The following is a 994-nucleotide window of genomic DNA, read 5'->3' as shown; positions in this document are numbered from 1 at the left end:
CTGTATGAACCATGCTAGTGCTATGAGTACAATTTGACGCACGACCCTTTCAGCGGTGGAACCCGTCTCGATGCACGGGCTGTGGAATACTATTTTAACGATGAAAACGCCGTTTTTTTCTTTCATAAATTATGGCTAGCGTACGCAAACGTGAGGTCTCTTGAGTCATACACCGAGTCCCGAAAGAGTCTTGGAACAGAAGCTGCGCGAAATGCAAGAAAGCACTAAGGTGCTGGCGTCGTGAACAAGTTCCACGGTCTCAGTTAAATGGGGCGTATGCTACGTAAGAGATGGGTTGCGGTAAGATCGCAAGCTTGCTGAATGATGTCATTCGAGAAACGGTAAGGTCTGCGGTCGTCTTAAAACTTGCCCCGGGTGAGGATCGAACTCACGGCCTTCAGATTATGAGACCGACGCGCTGCCTTCTGCGCTACCGAGGCCCTTGATATACAAAATTGGTCATTAAACGAACGCCACACGCCTCCTCTAATGAAGGGGTGTTCAAGCATCAATCTGATGGAGGAATTGGAGTGGGGTGTTGGTGAAAGGGATAACCAGGGTTCGATCCAGTGGGAGAAGACCTGATGCTACCTTTGGGCTCCAAAGGGGCCATAGTGGGTCGAACAGGCGCAGTTACTTACACAAAACGCAACAAAATTGGACGTCGTCGCGTTTCCCGGCGGCCAAGAACGATCACAAGCGAAAGTGGAGGGCCCACGAGTAGACAACAGTTACTTTTCATTAATTGAGACGGTGGTAATTGAGAGCGTTTAATGCTCATTATGCTGTACAGAAATCCTAGTGTTCCCGGGGCCCTGTAAGTTTCCTTGCTGGGTCAATCCGATCGTTTAAAAAGCTTCTACGTTGTCCCTGATTTCTTTGTATTTGCTCGGAGGGCCCTGTGCTGTTGTTGAGCACTTCCTGCTAGCATGTCAGAGCACTATTGTCAAAAATGTGTTTTCTTCTTATTCTCTATCGCCCAAAAGGCTCCATA

The 994-nt window shown here is 48.5% G+C and overlaps 1 non-coding gene across 1 annotated transcript; it reads right to left on the bottom strand.

Annotated features, from left to right (window-relative positions):
* Window positions 1–367: 367 nt before the first annotated feature.
* TRNAM-CAU (transfer RNA methionine (anticodon CAU)) lies at window positions 368–440 on the bottom strand. Its single transcript has one exon. It is a non-coding gene; the product is annotated as a tRNA-Met (tRNA).
* Window positions 441–994: the final 554 nt, after the last annotated feature.

This window comes from Pollicipes pollicipes, unplaced genomic scaffold (genome assembly GCF_011947565.3).
Source record: "Pollicipes pollicipes isolate AB1234 unplaced genomic scaffold, Ppol_2.1 Scaffold_1404;HRSCAF=1644_pilon_pilon_pilon, whole genome shotgun sequence".
NCBI classification, from domain to species: Eukaryota; Metazoa; Arthropoda; class Thecostraca; order Pollicipedomorpha; family Pollicipedidae; genus Pollicipes; species Pollicipes pollicipes.
This window is presented reverse-complemented; position numbering and strand designations above follow the sequence as displayed.